The sequence below is a fragment of the Nycticebus coucang genome, chromosome Y (assembly GCF_027406575.1).
Source record: "Nycticebus coucang isolate mNycCou1 chromosome Y, mNycCou1.pri, whole genome shotgun sequence".
NCBI lineage: Eukaryota > Metazoa > Chordata > Mammalia > Primates > Lorisidae > Nycticebus > Nycticebus coucang.
In genome coordinates this window covers 34,385,617-34,405,085 of record NC_069805.1, presented here as the reverse complement: position 1 = coordinate 34,405,085, position 19,469 = coordinate 34,385,617, and the positions used below count along the sequence as shown (strand labels likewise).

Sequence of the window (19,469 nt, the reverse complement as noted above, 5' to 3'; positions counted from 1 at the left end):
TATACAAGGACTGAGAAGATAAATTAAACTGACAACTCCTGTTCCTCTAGTGTTTCTCTACTACCAGATGAAACAAATAATAATCTAGGTGTTTTTCAGGCAAAAGTTTTTGCTCCTATACTAAATGAGATGAAGCTTTTATGATCTGAAATTAACCAGTTTCCTCTCTTGCTTTGATCCATCTTGTAGGTCTGGCTCTTTTAAGACTCATAACACTGGCTTGTACAGCTGTTCAATACATGTTTATTAAAAGAATAGTCATGATAGATTATTCTAAGAAGAAGTTATCTGGAGAATACTGACATACCTTATCACAGAATTGTCCCAGGTAGCAAATCACAATCTACAGCACTCTTCTCAATCCTTTTCACTTATCCTGTCTTCCAATGACACAAAATAAGTGGAAACTCCATAGTTGACCAAGTCCCTACACTGACCACCTCAAGTTGACCTAATTTTCATAGACTAGGCATGCAACATATATACGTATCAGTTCGGTAGGTCTAGTCCCTTATATTGACCACCTTAATATGTTGACCAGTTTGTTATAGTCCCTTGGTGGTCATCTTACAGAGTTTCTACTGGATTCTTTTCTCTTTTTTAGTGGACAGACTCTGCTGGTTCTTCGTCTTATGCCATTGTTCATGTTTTTAATTTGCCCTGTATTCCTTGCCCACAAATGTTTATGTATTGAAATTATAACCATCCTCTAAGTCCCAGTTCAAATCTTTCACATGTGAGCGCTCACTAAAAAAAAAAAAAAAAGAAAGAAAGAAAGAAAAACTCTACTATGTTTCTTATTTCATCTCACCCTATTTTTTGGCAGAGATTTTATAAGGCAAAGACTATATCTTGACTATATCTCTATGCCTTATATGTAGCCCTAACGAGCAAGCTGTTCATTGTAGGATTTCAATACATATTCTTATGAAGTCTTTTCCCACCAAGGCTTATATAAATAGCACAAACTTGATTAACCAAATGTATACTTACATTAAAGTGAGGTAGATTGTAATGAGAAGCTATGTTTCTGGATCAACTCTCCCACTGGAAACAATAAAAAAAAATGCTGGATAAAATATTTCTTTTTAAAATTGTCTTAAAAGAATTGAAAATATATAAAGATAGTTGGAACTGCTAGGGGAAATATTTGTGGGGGATGGGAATCTGAATGCAGTGAGAGAAACCAAACATCAAAGCAACGTAAGTGCATTTTCCTATAGTCATTTGTTTATATTACACATTTTATCTTTGATCAATCAACCTAACAGAATAAGGGAACAAGGTTCTGCCTGAGATTTCATTAAAAAAAAATGGACACCAAACATTAAGCTTTTCTCTTTCTCCAATCCCAAGTGAATACAAAGAATATAAAGAAGACTTTCTTGGTAGAAGTACAGTGTTTAGGAAGAAAGAAAAAAAAAGGATAGAAGTGAAAAACAACATGGTCCCTGAGAAGTTGTAGCACAGCTCTAGCCTTCTTATTATGTAGGTATAACCTGCAAATTTTATTCTATTAACTTAGATTGAAGTAATCAGTTACTGGTAATGTCCTAGGCTTCTTAAGAAAAAATGCAAAATACTCTGTAGAAGGATACTTTCTCAGGGAAATTCCTATGATAATAGTTGAATAAAAATGATCAGCACACAGTCAAAGATAACCAGACATACAAGAAACAAAGCCTCATTAGTAAGAACCAGCAAAAATCAACTGAAACAGACTTCAGATGTTAGTATCACAAGACATCAATTATAAAACAACTATGTCTCCAAGTTTTAACAAAATAAAGTCTTCAAAATGCTTGCAGGAGACAATTAACAATCACATACTAAGTTCAAACAAAGAAACAAATGTCTAAAAGTAAACATTGCAAGAATTAAAATCAAATCCATATTGCATATCGCAAAAAGAGACTGATATAAAGACCTGGAAGATAAATAAAGATAAATTACTTGCAATGCAGCTCAAAAAGACAAAAATTTCCCAGAAGAGGACTATGGATTGGATTGATGTGACACCCAAGCAATCCATTTGTTCCAGCTCCCCACTCTGCCATTTATCACCCCTCTTTGTGTGTCTCCATGGCCATCCTCCCCGACCTCACTATAATTTTATTTACCCTTCCCCTGCCTTTGATTTTTTTTTGACACATGTATTAAATTCACCAGAAACCTGAAAAAAAAAATAAAAAGAAAAAAGATATGACAAGGAAGGGTATAAAAAATTTGAAGAAACATTTAATGTAGGTTTAATTTGAAGCTTAGAAGGAAATAAGAGAATGTAAAAGGGGATACATTTGAAAAAACAATGCTTGAAAATTTTCTAAAATATATTAATGACATCAATAAACAATTTCAGAAAGCATAACAATCTAGGCAGAAAAAAGTAAAAAGATATTGATGTCTCTAGGCATCATCCTAAAACTGTGGAAAAATAAAGATAATGAGAAAAATATTATGAGCAATGAGAGAATAGCAGTTATGTTAACAGATGACTTCTTGATTGCAATAATGGATGACAGATAACAGTAGAATGATATTTTTTGATGAGCTGAAAGAAGTGACTGCCAACTCAAAATTCTATACCCAGAGAAAATATATATTTCCCAAATGAGGGAAAAATAGAGATTTTTTTCAAATAAGCAGACACTAAGATACATTTCTAACATAAGACTCTAAATATAAGAATTTCTTAGAATACACTTCAAGCAGAAGGAAAAATAATTCTAAAATGCAAGATTAAGATTCAGGAAGAAATAAATAACAAAGAATGCTGTAAACATTGAGCAAATATAAACCTACCTTTACTGTATAAAAGAGAATAATGTCTAGTGGTGTTAAATTAAAATGCTAGGCAGCAATACATTAGGAATGAGATAAATGAATTAAAAATATTCGGAAGTAATATCTTGGAAGAAAGTAAAGGATTTGACTCACTTTAGTCTTTGATATGAACCAGTGTTGTAATCCTAGGCTAACTACTAACAGAAGAGAAAAAAGTATGTCCCTCCCAAACTAGCAGAGAAAAACATGGAATGATGGAGTATTAAAGGGCAGAAAAAGCAAGACATACATGGCAAAAGAAGAAATAAATACTATAATTATATCTATATAAATTAAAAAACAGACTATATTAATATTTCAAGGGATATAGATATAGGTGGAGAAATATTAAAAAAAACAATAAAATAAGGAATAAAATGCAAATAATCTTCCTAACTCCAGAGAAAAAGAAGAGGTGGTGATGACGGCAAAGGGACAATGATAGAAATGGGGCTTCTAGAAGGTTGAGAGGGTTTATATCTTGTTGTGGGTGGTGCTGATGTAGGTAACTGAGTATTAACTGTTTATATTTACATAGGAATTTTATACATTTTACTAAAAATTATTTCTACATTATTTTATAATATTTGTTTAAAAAATTTAGTAAGTTATGGATCAGAATATGTATATGTGTATATGTACAAAAGAAAATCTATGAGAATGTGAAAACTATCCTTTCCTTCATAATCCAGGAAAACTATATCTAGGGACACTGGCAGTCCTCCTCACTGGAGGGCTAGTCAAACTCTGAATAAAGTTTGTCCTAATTTGAGATAAAGTGGGCAAAATAAAACTATGTATATAGATGTATAATTTCATGTCTTGAAAGAGATGTGTTTATTCTGAGATTTTTATCCTTCCTAGATTTTGGATTGAGTATTTTATAATGTCCTTTCTGTTATAAAATGGTGATGATAGTAGGTGGCAGGTTACTATGTAGTGCCCTTACTAAAAAAACAAAACCAGAAGAGGTCGGTCTGCTAGCTCTTTTAATAGACCACTGAGGAATAAGAGCCTATAATTCTCTAATCTACACATACCAGTGAAGTGATTCTGTGGTTATTTCAGGGGAAAGCTGCTTTGGATAAAAATGTGACTTGGGTATTGTAGAGTGAATGTTTGTGTTCTCCTAAAATTCATATGTTGAAATTCTAAACCCCAATTTGATAACATTGAAAAGTAAGCCCATTAGGAGATACTTAGGTCATAAAAATAAAGACCTCAAGAATCAAACTAGTGACCTAATATTAACAGACGTAAAAGTTTTCTCTCTCACTTTCTACTGTAGAGTGAGGATACAGTGAGAAGATGGCTAAATGGAAACCAGGAAGCAGTCCCTCATCAGACACCTGATTTGCTAGGTGCCTGTACTATGAGAAATAAATGTCTGCTATTTAAAACAACCAGTTGGTTGCTGGTATTCTGTTGTAGAAGCTCTAAGAGAATAAGACAGATATGAACTAAAAGAACTTCATTCAGAAAGAAGGGAGCCAAACATGGAATGTGGGATCATTTTGTAATATGCTATATTAAATGTGAAAACAGTAAGGGTAAGAGTCAAGGGAAGAAAATAAGGGCTCTGGGAAACTTCATATAGACATGCAGGAAGTTATATCTAGGGCCCCAGATGGATAGATGGCTTCATTTTCCGTATTAGTGCTCGCATATGACATTTTATGCTGCTTACGGATATACATTTTCATTTCTGGAGGCTGTGCGTTATGTAGTCTCCATAATTAAATATGTCTCTTGTATAAATATCTGAATCAGCTCAAATGCAAAATTAATATAGGGTAATAATATGTTCTAATTATACTATATCATGTACCATAGAATATATTTACTTACGTTTTTTTTTTTTTTTTGAGACAGAGTTTCACTTTGTCACCCTCAGTAGAGTGCTGTGGCGTCATAGCTCAAAGCAACCTCAAACTCTTGGGCTCAAGAGATTCTCTTGCCTCAGCCTCTCAAGTAGCTAAGACTACAGATGCCTGCCACAACACCTAGCTATTTTTAAAGATGAGCTCTTGCTGGTTCAGGCTGGTTTGGAACTCCTGAGCTCAGCCTTCCAGAGTGCTGGGATTACAGGTGTGAGCCACCAGCCCAGCCAACATATTTATTTATTTATTCATTTATTATTATTATTATTTTATTATTGGGGATTCATTGAGGGTATAAGAAACCAGGTTACACTGATTGCATTTGTTAGGCAAAGTCCCTCTTACAATCCTGTCTTGCCCCTAAAAGGTGTGGAATGCACCAAGGCCCCACCCCCTCCCTTCTTCCCTCTCTCTCCTCTTCCTTTCCCCACCCCTACCTCCTTCTTTCTCACTCTGCTCTCCCCTTCCCCCACCCCTACCGTGTCCTTAATTGTCATTAATTGTCCTCATATCAAAATTGAGTACATAGGATTCATGCTTCTCCATTCTGTGATGCTTTACTAAGAATAATGTGTTCCACTTCCATCCAGGTTAATACAAAGACTATAAAGTCTCCATTTTATTTTAAATGGCTGAATAGTATTCCTTGGTATACATATACCACAGCTTGTTAATCCATTCCTGGGTTGGTGGGCATTTAGGCTGTTTCCACATTATGATTAATAGAGCATAATTATTTTATAGTCATTATGTATTTTTATTTTTATTAATTAATTTCATCTCTTATTTTTTCTGTTGTCAAATGTCACCATTCTCATCTTACAGGTGAGGAGTCTTAAGTTCAAAGAAGTGAGCAACTTTGTCAGCTATTAGAATTACATCCCAGAGGTCCAACTTCAAAACTCTGCTCTAGCTACTTTGCTGCTTTGTTTCACCACAGCATTAACATTCAAAGATCATTTGTATAAAGATTAAAATGCCATTTACTCTTTTAAATCACCTTCCTAACTCACTCAGGCAACTTCTATCAATCCCTTGGAGGAAAGGACAGACTTTCCCAGAAGCACAATTAACAACACCAGGACATGCATAAAGGGTTGCAAGAGAAATTCAGAAACTTGGGCATAAATCCCATCCAAAATAAAGCCACAGCATCTTTAATCAAGGCCTGGCAGTCATCTTTATCATTTCTCTGAGACTAGAACTGGTAATGTGGGCTGTCCCACTAGGCCTTTAATACTTGGTTAGAAACGAATCCAAGAAGTTGACTAGCAAGACAATTCCAGCAGTACAAACATGAATCGAATCTGTAATTCTCTTCCTCGTTACCACAAAACAGTTAGTTCCTGCCCTGAATTCACTTTGAAGACAATGAATGCTTTGGAGAAACTGTACAAAGCATTGAAAACAGGGCCAAAAGTAATAAATACGGACTGCCAAAAAAACGTTAACCAATTTCCTCTATAAGTCAAGTCTATTGTCAATTTACAATAATTCTGAAGGTTGAACTAGAGGGATGCAATTAGTAAGCTAACTTGCAGGGTTTGCCTCCAATCTAAAAGGGAGTTTTCTTTCACCTGCATAAAATTTAACAGCTGGTAATTATATCTCCTGTTAGGAAGAGATTAAAATAATAAAATAAAAATAAACCAATGCTTTACTATGGAATCTAATCTCTCCCATTATCCCACACATTCACATAAACTCTCCTCCCAGTGGAATTCTTTTCACTCAGCAGGATGAAGATCATCTTCTCAGCAGCCTAACTCAGCAAGGCCAGCCACTTTCCTTCCTTCCTGACTTCCCCTTTAGAACTTATTCAAAGGGAAGACAAAGGACCTGCAAGTGGATGGGAGTTGTTTTGTGCCTGGCCCTTAGGGGTACTTTATTTTTCTTAAAAAGATTATGTCAACCTTCCTGTAGCCAAAAATAAAAACAAAACAAAATACTAAAACAATTTTCTCAGGCAGTTTGAATTAAAAATACAAAGAACCGAGATATATTTTTAATTTATTCATAATTAGTTTACAGATTGGCCCACACTGAGACTCCAAAATCAGCACACCACCTGGGGATAAGGGCTATTGCAATTATCAGAAGCAAGCCAAAAGCTACCTTTTGTTCTTGCTAAAATCTTAAAAAAAAAAAATCTTCTAGCAAATGATTTTCTATTTCCTATTTAAAGAGGATTACATAGCAAACACAACAGTGGCTGGAGAGCAAAGAATTTACCATCGTTTTATTACCTGCCAAATATAAATTAGTTTATTGTGGTTTACTCCTGCCAGGCGACCCCTCTCCTTGTCCATCAGGCCAGTGGGCTATGAAGTCCTTCCTAAACAGGAGGCTGTCAGTTATGTTCCCTGTCCACTGTCTTCTACATCTTACAGTGTCTCTTGGCTCGGGTAGCAAGGTTGTGAGCTTGAATTGGCCCCAACAAATTGCCTCCACTTGCTAGCTATCACTGTGAAATCTCTGCAGGCATGTATGAGGCCCTCCTCCAGGTATAATGAAGAAACCCTACTAATTTCACTTTGTAATAACTACAGGATACAGAAATTATATTTGCTCCATTAGATGGAATCACAGAAATGTGGAGAAAGGTTAGCTTTATATAGTGAATGTCACAGTTAGACTAAGGAAAAAAATCACTTTGTTAACGTAGAGTGTTTCCTCATTGGTAACACCCTACATTAAGGTGCCATTTATGAATAGTTTATTATTATTTATTAATGTCTGAAGTACTTTATAGCATGCTAGATAACAACTTAAATTCATGTGTTAAAGATGCACATACATGGTTTAATACAATTTATGTCTTATTCTTTAAAACAGCTTCCCTTGGTATCATCCGTTAAGCATTTATTACTAATGCATTTTATAACATTCTTTATAATACATTATTTGAGCAAGTAGCTACATTTAGTGATCATTTCATAAATAAGAATAACATATTTATAAATGGCACCTTAATTTGAAGTGTTACCTTCACATTACTATATAGCTGCTCACCATTCATCTCATTTTGTGATTATTCTCCAAATGCACCACTTAATAAAATAGACACTAAGTTCTATTTCCCTTCATCTGATTAAAAGTTTATTGAGTCATTTTCTCCATCTGATTTCAGATGTTGGTAGCTTGGAAGTTTTAGTGTGATTTCTGACAAAACCAAACTTTTAGTACAACGATATTTCTGAAAAGATGATTAACAGTAGAAATAGAGAATTATTTACTGTATTGGACAGAGCCTGTTGTTTGGATTCTTTGTAAAATTCAATTTTTCTACTAGAAAGAACAATCCAGGAAGTAGACCAGTTTTTCCTTAGGAAAAAACAAAGAGGAAAAAAGCATTATCAGTTGAAGAAATCATTTATAGATACAGTATGAGCAACATTTGGAATGAGTAAATACCATCTTTATTTTTAACTAGTCTTCCTGGAAGTATTCTCTTTATTAAAATCTATAGGTGCCATGAAATTTAGGTGACAGTAAAGACATTCTGTAATTACTGAAAAGCATGGTCTTTATAGTAAAAGTTTTTCAATTTATAAATCTTCCTGAAATCTTTTCCAACTACTAAAATTCCTATTTTTATGTAAACATGTGCCTTGCTCTCATAAAAAGTCTATATTTCTACATCAAGCCAAAAATAGCAAAGTAAAAATAGAAATCAGAATCCCTTCCTTCATTTTGTCTTCTCTTCATTGGTTTAGTATATTTCAGAGGATGAAAAACTAACCAGCTCATATGTCATTGCTTAATTTAAAATATTTTCATAATGTTGAATCTCACTGGAAATCAAAGAAATGCAAACAAACACAGAGGCATACTTTTTCCCTCTTTGCCCATCAATTTGTCCAGGATTAAAAGGAATGATAACATCTAGGGTTAATGAGAGTATAGGAAATGGGTTCTCTCATACCCGATAGGTGGGAGTATAAACTGGTATGTCCTTTCTGGAGTGCCATTGACAATATATTTTTAAAACAATCTTTAAAAATATGCATATCTTTTGCCTTTACGTGTTCATTACTATTAATTTAAATTTATTCTAAAGAAAAATATCTCACTCATTGTTAAGGATGTATGTTTAGAAACAAATGTACATCATTATTTGTTAATTCTGTACCAAAAAATATCAAAAAATAAGAGATTAGTTAAGTAAATTGCATATGGTAGATTCATATAATGAAATAATGAACCCTACACTTCAGAAGAATACTGACATGGGAAGATTTTAATGCAAACCATAATGCAATCTATAGTCCAAAACTCCATGCTGTGCTGCCTTCGTCACCCATCTGAAACCTTTCTGATTATTATTATCATTTTTAAGGAAGCAGGAAACAGTTTTTTGAGGATGAGAAAGGTAGGCTTACAGAGTAAGAAAGTTTATAAAGTGGGATACATTCACCATGGACATGAACAGGCCTCCATTACTAGGGAAAGTAGGCAAAGAGGCCCCTTCTGATCATTAATTCCATTCATTAAAAGACAAGATATTGCTTTTTCAAATGTGCCTCCATGACTTCCTTGTATATTACTTATAATAAATTTTAAAATATTTTTAAAATTTCATTCTCTCTTATCCCATTAAAAAAATAAGTTCCGGCACAGTAACTGAGATAACGCCGGAAAGGCTATGTTAACCACTGGGATAAAAATGTGTCAAATGGTTTATGAAGTGAGTGTATGATGCCCCATAATCATATCATTGTATACACTTATGATTTAATAAAAACATTAAAAAAAAAAATAAGTTCCCAAATAGTAAAAACAATTTCATCTTTATAGAGGTATCCGCAGTTCCTAGCATACTGCCTTGGACAGAATAGAAACACAATATATATTTATTGAATTGGTGAGTGCACTTTGGCATGGAAAAAAGTCTGACTATGATAATACTTAAATCAGGTAGTAAAATCATGGCTTTTTCTTTTCCTTTATATTTTTTGGTGTTTACCAACTTTTCTACATTAAGCATACATTATTTCTACAGTTAGACTATGTGTGTGTTTGTGTTGTGAAAAGTATTCTTTTTAGATGACAAAGCATTAAGGAGATTAATATACATAAGTTTCTATCCATTATATCATATTGCTGCAGCTTGCTTTGGCTTGATATTAACTTTAAAATAGTTGAATTCAACTTTTAAAATATTTACAGAAAGATTTCATTCGGGTCAATAGAAAACCCCACAAACATATTTTTTAAATGACCATTCAACAACTTTGTGTCATTTATTTCCATTTGTCTCTTAGAATCTAGGATCTTGATGAAAAGACAGCTTTGATTCAGCAAGGTTAGTGTTTGCAAGAATTAGGTTGCTCTTACACGTCTGACGCTTTTTTAACGACGCGTCATTGTGTTATTATAAAAAAGAACAGGATAAACAGACACACAAGAAACACAATGTGTATTTTCCAACATAGGAATACAAACATCACGTTCTTGGATCCTCTTGTCTTTAAATGAAGAGTCAATTTTTCAATTAAATAATGAAAAGATGTAAAGAAGTAACACAGGAAGAAAATCATATAGGTGTTTTCTTCTGCCCTACTGCTCATTTCTCCTTTTAGGTACCGGTAGCTGCAAGGTGAACTGAAGGAGCCATAGCTTTCATATGCTACAGGTTGTAATATTACATGGCCCCAAACAGCAGAAAGAGAAACGTTAGAAAGACTGCTGGTCTAGTCTGGGCATCTTCTGTGAGCATCCTTATTTTATTATTTTAACCATATGTGATGAGAGAGTATGGAACACCCTCACACATGACGAATCCACATTTAACCTGCCTGTTACATTTCTCACTATATTTTTTATCTTTTGGCAAGGAGATACTATACCTTATTTGCGTCCTATCTATAGTAAGTCCTGGTTAAATGGTTTTGATTTGAATCTGTTTCAGATGTTGATCGTTTATAAACTTTCTGGCAAAATTTCTCCTTCCTTAAAGTTGGAACTGGAACTGGTTAGAACTAACGTTGCATGAAATTCAATTATCTCATTGTTCTTGATTAGGACTTTGAACTGCTGTGAACTGTGTTCTTATTACGTGAACAGAAGAATGAGCTGGAGAGGGTAGGAACCACAGGTCTTGGAACTTTAGTAATATAAATTGCTTTGACACCTTAAATACAGTGCTATTTCTTTTTGTGTTTGTAAACTGTAAACATTATCTTTATCATATTAGAATAAAAGTGAAAGCATTTAAATCTATTGCTTGGAAAGAATGTCATTTCAAAATGAAGAATAAAATGCTGCTGACAACCTTTTAGATGTCCTTCTTTCATTTCATTTCCCCCCATGATTTCTTTTAAAATAATAACTAGCATAAGTTATTTTGAGTTCCTACTGTAAATTTGATCATTTAGCATAGGTTTAACTTCGCAATCAAAAAATGATAAGGTACGAATAATGTCCTTATTTACTAATGGACGAAAATGAGGATCAGAGAGTTTAGGTGATGTACTTAAGGTCATACCTTTATATTTATAGTTAAACCCAGTCTTTCTGACTCCAAAACTTATAATCTGTTCATTATTTTTTTAAAGGGTGAAGCAGTACTACCTTAGTTAAGGATATTGTCAATGTCAAATTTCAACATAGTTTGGGTTGAAATCATTAAATCATAAAAGTTAGTGTGCACAGCCTGTGACAAAATATCAGCCATCTGAATTCTGTCATTAGCTAATTTACCTTATTCTTATTAGAAAATTAGGGGAAAGACTCACCACTCCCAAGCTCTCTTCCCTTAGAATTTGCACTGTTTCAAGGAGTAGGATCACGTACCGTTTTATTCCTCATAAGAAATCAGAAGTAGGTGTATGTTCCTAACTGGGTGGAACCTGTCTCTTTCCTACAAGGGATTATTCTGGTCTCAGCAAGGAACATAAAACCAGAAAGGGAGTCAAGAGCCTGTAGTCTAGGAGTAGCTGAGACTTCATCTAATGGGAACAACTTTTAACCTATGACTCAAGTCTGACCCTTCCTCTCTGAACAAAATACTCTAGCAGCTTGATCATTGTCCATACAATATCTGTTCAGTCCATTCCTCATTCTGATATGTTTGACTAATTGTGATGGAATAGTTCTTAGGATCTCAGCGGAATGGCCTTTTCACTCAGTTACTTAACACAGTGAGACATTGTCATCCCTGGAGAGAACATGGGAAGAATCAGTTGGGAAGATTTTGCTCCAAGTGAAACCTTTAATATTTTCCATATGCAACCAAGTAACTATAGGTGACTGCTATTCAGTGTATTGGGTGACACCTCAGAAAGTGAGTAACTTCTGTAAGCTTAAAGGACTTAGCCAGGACAGGTGAGTCTAGCAGTTTTGGATAAAATTTTTCAAATAAACCTTTCTAAAATGAAGTTGTTTTTAGAATAATAAAAGTTCATCTAATCCCCCAGTCTCCCTGCACCCACAAAGAGATACACCATCTCTGGTCTTTTAGGTCCTTTCCAGGATGGGGCACAGTATCTGACCTTCAGTAGTTGATCATTAAAGGTTTTTTGAGTAAAAGTACAGGTATATATGGATTTTCAAATTTCAAAGGGTCATGCATCAAGATTTTTCCTGCTCTGTGTTTGACTATTGTTTACCAACAAAGACAAAGAAAAAAAGAGAAAAAAAGTTAAATTTCCCTTCTTTGTTCTTTACTATTTTAATACAGCACTGCTAGCATTCCTTTTTTCCCTAAATTATTTAACCCTGAACATTTAGGCTATTTTTCCAATATATAATTCTAGTGGCTGATCCCTGAGCTTCTTCCAAGGGTCTTACTATGTCTCATACCTACACAAATATTATGAGCTTGCTTTGGGCCCCATGGTGTGCCACACATGGCGCCTGGTATTCTATATGAATCATGTAATTTAATCACTAAACCAGTCATAAGTACCTGCTAAACATTTACAACATGCTAAACACAATTCTCAGGGCTTAAAATATTAAGGAAAATAAGAGATACATAAAAAACTTTACCTCTAACTATAGAAAGATGGGAAATAATCATGGAAAGAAAGAATCCTCCAAATAATTTCAGTAGGTGGGCTTAACCTCATATTATGGATGAGAAAACTGAAGCATAGGGATGTTGCATTCTCACCAAGGGCAAATAAGTCATAAAGATGGGGTTCAACCACCAAGCCTCCTAGACCCTGAGGCCCCTGCTCATTCCAGCCTCCCCAGAGAAGGTGGCATGCAGCCCACCCTTCAGTTGTGCTCAGCTTGCCTGTGTGGGGCCTCAATGTAGGAGCTAAGAGAGGGAGTCACAGAACTGTTTCCAAAGAATTGCCAGACCTTCTTTCTCCCTTGGAGCAAAGTCACTCTTAGCTTGACCTGGATTGTCCCTTGGTGTTGCCCTGCAAACCCTTTATCCCCGCCTGCCATCCATTCCATACCCAGTCAGGTCCGCACATTTCATCACAACTTGGAGAGCATTCTTTTCTGTTTTTTCACAGGAAGAGATAAAAATCAAGCTGTGAGATAGATGTAAGGGGTAAATAAGACATACGGTTCAAAAAATATCTAATTTTAGTAAATCCAAAGTCCCATGAATAAGCGAGGCAGTCCCCGGTCTCCAGACAGATTTATAGGAAATCAGGTAAAGGATTAATCCTAGTGATTCAGGGCAGGAAACAGATACCAGGACAAGAAATTCAGGTGTTTATTTTATTAATATTTTGACACACAGAAAAAAATCGCATCTCAGAGGGGAGAAAGGTACTGACTACAATTAGGAAGGGGGGAGAACTAAATTTGTATTAGGGCAATTGTATATAATTTATGCAATCAGTGGGGCATTTATCCAAGTGAAACCCTTCACAAAACTTTCCTAAAAACAGATCTTGAGTTGTGAAGTTGCAAAATGCCAAAAAGAAAACCAAACTAAACTGAAAACAAACACAAAAAGCACCTATAAAACAATAACCAAAAACTCAGTGTGGACATCAGCTTGACATTCTACACAATGAACACCGGATGGCAGCACATAATAACAGCAACTTTGTCACTGCTCGTCTGGAAGAAAGCTTGATGGAAAACCGCCCTTAAATTTTTCATTGCCATTCTAAGAATCTGTTAGCTTCAGCTCTAGGTTTAACACATTTGCTTGCTCTAAACACCAAAGCTTTATATTCTACACTCACTTCTCTTATGCCTTCTTGAGGTAACAACACATTGACAAACCAAAAAAGCCAGAGGAAAACACACATGTGATTACTTTGCAAATTTTAGCCTCCCCTATTTGGGCCATCTGCCTTTTTTACCTGACTTGGTCATGCTGGATTTGATTTGATTCTGCACCAGTGATGGAAGTGAAAGTGATTTACTCTAGTGTCTCTGACTGATTTACTGCAAAATCACTCTGACACTGTTAAATGTTCAGACTTGTTCTCAAACTGGTAGGTCTAGGAATGTATTTTCTCTCTCACATTCTAAGCTTCTTATGATTTATGACTGCTAAAAGGTGTGTTAAAGAGACAGTGAAGTATAAAGGACACACATTTCTGTCAGTGTTGCAAGAAATTGAGAAAGACAGATATAGCCATGAAGCATTTATTATGATCCTGAGCAGAAAATACTAAAGAAAAGATATGTTTGCATTAGGCAGGCACCTTAGTATCACAGGAAGTCCATTCTAAATAACAATTGTTCAAGCAAACAAAGTTTAGGATGAAAGCAGGCACTAGCAGACATAACCACTGCACTGCCCTGTTCTGCGTTTTTTTTAATACCCATATTTATGTCCATGTCTTCACAGAACAGAGGAAGAATCTACATGTAATAAGAAGTATGACATACAAAGGAGCCGGCTAAGGAGAAGGACTGACTGGGTGCATAGGGAGAGGCTAGCAGAGCATGTTGAAATAGTGCACTGAAATTAACTTTACTAGGGGCTTGTAGAATTTTAGAGAGGACAGGGTTACTCACAGTTTGGGGGATGGACATCTTTAAATAAATTCCTAAACTTAATCAGAAAAACTGACGTAGATTTTTGATGTTCAAAATTAAAATTGAAGTTGAATGCTGAATATATTCCTTTTTTTTTTTTTTGAGATAGAGTCTCACTATGTCATCCTTGGTAGAGTGCTGTGGCATCACAGCTCACAGCGACCTCACACTCTTGGGCTTAAGTGATTCTCTTACCTCAGACTCCCAAGTAACTGGGACTACAGGTGCCCACCACAGCACCCGGCTATTTTTTGTTGCAGTTGTCAAGGTTGTTTAGCTGGCCTGGGCTGGGTTCGAACCTGCCAGCCTTGGTGTATGTGACTGGCATTGTAACCACTGTGCTATGGGTGCAGAGCCGAATCTTGAATATATCCTGCTTTTAAATCTACCAGTGTGTCACCAAGGAAATGTGTACAACCTCATTCCAAAATAAGCCTAAATGTATGATCTTTTTTGAATGTAAGATATAGCCAAGGAATTCATCTTCCTTGTAGCCTCTCCTGTTCATACTTAGGGATCAGTCAAAATTTCCTTAGATAGAAATAGAAATAATTAAATACGAATAAAAGAGAAAACAAGAAGGAGGAAAATGGAAGATAAGAAAACAGCACAAAGTACAGATAATCTAGAATGGATTTATGAGCAGAAAACGTTGTAGAAATTAATAAAATGATATTTATTAAGTGAAAATTGAAGTCTTTAGTACAGTTGATGTCCTGAGATAAAAAGATAATTTTTAGTCCTTGACTTCAAACAGATGAAAGCAAAAGATAAAAAACAAACATATTTCAATCAGAAGGCAGGACTAAATTCTGTCATACTAAGTCTGCATAAAATAGGAGAAAGGAGAGGTTAATACAGGTGACCAAGACTCTCCATTTGTACAATACTAAGTAATAATAGAGTTTACATTGTATTAATAATTATTACTTAAAACTTGTAAAACATTTAGCCAAGTTCTTGACAGAGTAAGCATCTATTAATATTGCCTATTAACTCATTAAAATTTATAAAAAGATATAAAGATTGTTGAGAAATGTTACAAAGCCTATCAAAGGAAATTTTACATAAAAATACAAATTATACCAAGTATGGTATATTATTAGTTGCTAAATTATAAATGTGATTAAAACAAGATTAAATCATGTGATCAAAACATGATTTTTAAAGTTATAAGTAAACAACATTTTTGGTGTTAGTGATGAAAGTGTAAAGCAGTATGGGAATACAAAATACGAGTCATAAAAAAACGGTCATGTAATTTGATCAAGTAGTCCAAGTTTAGCATTGATCTCTAGAAAATATAAAATAATAATTGATAAGCAGTAGGAGGGTTCACTGTAATTATAAGTATTAGCATAAAACTGAACTCAACTTAAAAATCAAATTTTAAAGGACAGTAGAAATGATTCGGTATATTATAGACCATCAACACGGTAGGATAGCATATGTTATTATCTTGTTGATTATACATACAATATTCAATATGTGAAGTATTTACAATAAAAACAAACAAACAAAAACCACCATAAACCTGTAGGAGATATTTCCAATATCAAAATTTGTCAAAATGTTATCAGAAATATATTAAGAGTTTCCTCAATTTATAAAAAAAGGAAAAACCTCAATAGAAAATAATCAAAGTTTATAAATAGGCAATTCTTAGAATGCAGAATCTGAATGACTCTAAACAGACAAAGTTGTTCAACTGCAAAACCAGTCAGCAGAATACAAATAAAAGTGACATTGAGGTAACATTCTATGGCCACCAATTTAGTGAAGTAAGAGAGTAAGATAATGCCGTATGCTGATGAGATTATGGGAAATGAGATCCCTTCTGCACTGCAGAGCAGTTATGTGAACAGGGGCACTCATTCAGGAGAAAGTCTGGCAGTGGTATTCAGTGGATTTACAAATGTACATAACTTAACACCAAGCGATCTGTGCTCCTGGCTATATTACCCTGAGAGTTCCTAACAGGTTAAAAGGACACATATGTGTGATTCATTGAAATGTTGTCTTGGATGGAATGAGTTAGAGGAAGTTTAGGGTTTGTACCTGAGGGACTGGGTAAGTAAAATTTAGTATATAGTCATGTGTCACTTAATGACATTTGGAGAAATGTGTCTAAGCTTAGGTACTTTTATCATTGTATGAAAACCATTGACTGTCCTTATACAAACCTAGATGGTATAGCCCACTACACACCTAGGCTGTGCTGTAGCCTATGGCTTCTGGGTTACAAACCTGTACAGTCTGAATATTGTAGACAACTGTAAGACAATGGTAAGTGTGTTTAGATCTGTACCCAAACATAGACAAGGAACAGTAAAAATCAATATTATAATCTTATGAGATCACCGTCATATATGCAGGTCATCATTAACCACAGTGTCTTTGCACAGGGTGCAAAGGGCAGTAATTGGGAAAAATGACCTAGCTTTGAATACATTCATATACTGTATGACAATGCCTCAGTCAAACACAGACCATATATAGATGTTGGTCCTATACGATCACAATGGAGCTGAAAAATCCCCGTCATCTAGTGACATCCTGTTCATTGTAACATCATTGTACAATGTTTTACCTTTTCCATGTTTAGATATGTTTAGATACACACACACACAAATTATGTTAAGATTGTCTACAGTGCTCAGTGTAGTAACATGGTAAATGTGTAGCCTGGGAGTGAGCGACAGCCTAGGTGTGTAATAGGCCATACCACGTATGTTTGTGTAAATACACTCTATGAAGTTTGCACAATGACAAAATCACCTAATGACTTATTTTCCCCATGGTTAAGAAACACAGGTCTGTCTAGCACCATAGAAAGATGTCCAAACACTAACGTTGAATGAAAGTAGTAAGAACCATAATGTAATTTACTACACAAAAATGCTTATGCAATACAACACATTCACATACACACAACTACACACTACTTTTAAGGTGACACAGATATTCTGATACATACATATATATATGAAAGTGGATTTGATGAACACACATTAAATGCATTAAATTGGAGGTCTAAAGGGGATGGAAGTGAGGATTAGAAACAAAAAATAAAATAAAACCAGTTAGACATCATTCCCAGAGTAATGATAACACAAGGCCACAAACTCAATTCTGTATATCTATGGTGAAAATAAAAAAAGGAAAAAAAAAAAAAGGAAAAACTAAAATTTGTATAACTTTAAGTGAGAAAAGCTGAAAGAATGCATAATAGTTTACAAATAGATTGAAATAATGAAACTGCCTGCAAATGTTTATATGAAATTAAACTGCAGCATGCAAATTGTACAGCAACATATTAAAGTAAAAGCAAATAAAGCAAGTACACAATAGTATACAATGATCACAACTACCAAAAATCATATTCATGTGAGTGGGTTAGGGGAAGGGCCCTATTCTGGTCCTTTGCTTCCTCCTGGCCCTGCCTTCTCAGAGATGTTACAAAGTTTGCTATGGATCGGCAAGGATACTTTACATAACCCCCATGGTAGGGCATCATCTTGGTTTCTTGTAATATCCCTCCCCCCCACCCCCCCACCCCCCGTCTTCTTTGCATGAGGCTGGAGAGTAGGATTGACCAATGATGTTACCTCCTTTCTCCCATCAAGCCCCAGTGAAGGGTTGACGTGGAAAATGAGATTAAACCATGAGGATTTTTTTATCCATGCTGTTGGTGAGGTAAGAAAGGGTCCTGATTTACTTATCTAAAAATATAGTTCAACTACTTCATCCTTTAAACAATTGCTCCCCTAATTTACTGTAGGGATTTTTTTTTTTCGTTTTTTTCTTTTTTAGACAGAGTCTTGCTCTGCTGCCCAGTCTGAAGCTGAAGTCTAGTGGCCCAATTATAGTTCACTATAGACTTAAACTCCTGGGCTCAAGAGACTGTCCTGATTTAGCCTCCAGAGTAGTTTGCACTACAGGCATATACCACCACTACTAGCTAATTTTTCTTTTTTTGTAGATACAGGGTCTCACTCTTGTTCAGGCTGCTCTCAAACTCCTGAGCTCAAGGAATCCTTCTGCCTTGAATCCTTAAGTGCTAGAATTACAGGCATGAGACACTCACTGCACCCTCCAGGAAATTTTTATGTAATGCAAATAAGCCCTTTTATTCCAAAATCTGTTAATCCCAGAAATCAAGATCCATTGCCTTACTTCCTTTAATTTTTTTTAAAGAACTTATACTTTAAAAGGACAAGAAGCATTTCATATCTGTATGCTCTGTGTAATAATATGTACTGTTGTGCCTTTCTTCAAAAACTACAATTATATTAAAAATAATGTTGATCATAGTGGTAGCAAAAGGGACCAGTCTGTTATCATAGGGCCTTGCTTCCCAAACAATAGCAGTGATACAAGTTAAGGATACAGGAACTAGCATAGTTATATAAAAGTGGGTCAAAGAACTTTTTATTACCTTAGTTTCTTTCCTCCATCTGCAATTTTAGCTTTTTGAAGATAACCTTCTTTTTCAACCATCTGCAAGAAGAATGCATATGTTAAAACTGTGACAAACTCATATGCATTGTTAGTTTGAATGAATCTATGCTTTTCAAGAATCATTGCAGTGATGGACGTTTCCCGTCATAGAACTTCATTAATAATGCACAGATAGCTTATGGGAAGTGCCTGCAAGATCATAATCATTACAAGCCATTGAAGAGACAAAGACATATTGTGAAGAAGAACGTGAAGGATTTGTTGGACAGCAATACACTTTTACTCACTTTTCTTTCTGGGCATCTAAGGCTGTAGGTTAAAAAATAGACTGAAAATGGTAAC

At 34.9% G+C, this 19,469-nt stretch overlaps 1 long non-coding RNA gene across 1 annotated transcript; it reads right to left on the bottom strand.

The window, feature by feature from the left end:
• Positions 1-221: 221 nt before the first annotated feature.
• On the bottom strand, positions 222-19,233 carry LOC128579098 (uncharacterized). The gene is made up of 3 exons (XR_008378041.1): positions 19,105-19,233; positions 994-1,047; positions 222-376 (listed from the first exon to the last, which is right to left on the bottom strand). It is a non-coding gene; the product is annotated as an uncharacterized LOC128579098 (long non-coding RNA).
• Positions 19,234-19,469: the final 236 nt, after the last annotated feature.